This window comes from Seriola lalandi, unplaced genomic scaffold (genome assembly GCF_002814215.2).
Source record: "Seriola lalandi dorsalis isolate HSWRI2012SDOR001 ecotype SW California unplaced genomic scaffold, Sedor1 jcf7180002054985, whole genome shotgun sequence".
NCBI lineage: Eukaryota > Metazoa > Chordata > Actinopteri > Carangiformes > Carangidae > Seriola > Seriola lalandi.
The window spans coordinates 666,337-666,654 of record NW_019525534.1 but is presented as its reverse complement, the minus strand read 5'-3'; positions in this window follow the sequence as shown (position 1 = coordinate 666,654).

The window sequence follows — 318 nt, the reverse complement described above, 5'->3', positions numbered from 1 at the left end:
TGGAGAATAAAACCCCAGCACTGTGGAAGCAAACCTTCACTACAGGGTCATCAGGTCAGGAAACTGTTTCTATTGAACGACATGAAAATGAGTCTGAATGAAAGCTGATGATTGTGACTCTTTCTCTATCTCATCTCCCCCCGTCTACCACCCTCCTCTTCTCCATTCTTCATCTCTTCACACACTCTTCTATTTTCTCTTTATCCACATTTTGCTTCGTTTTTCTTCTTCTTCTTTCCCCTGTTTCCCTTTTTCACCCTCCATGTCTTTATTCTTACTTCTTCTTCCTCTTTCCCCGGCCATCCTCTACACCCTGCC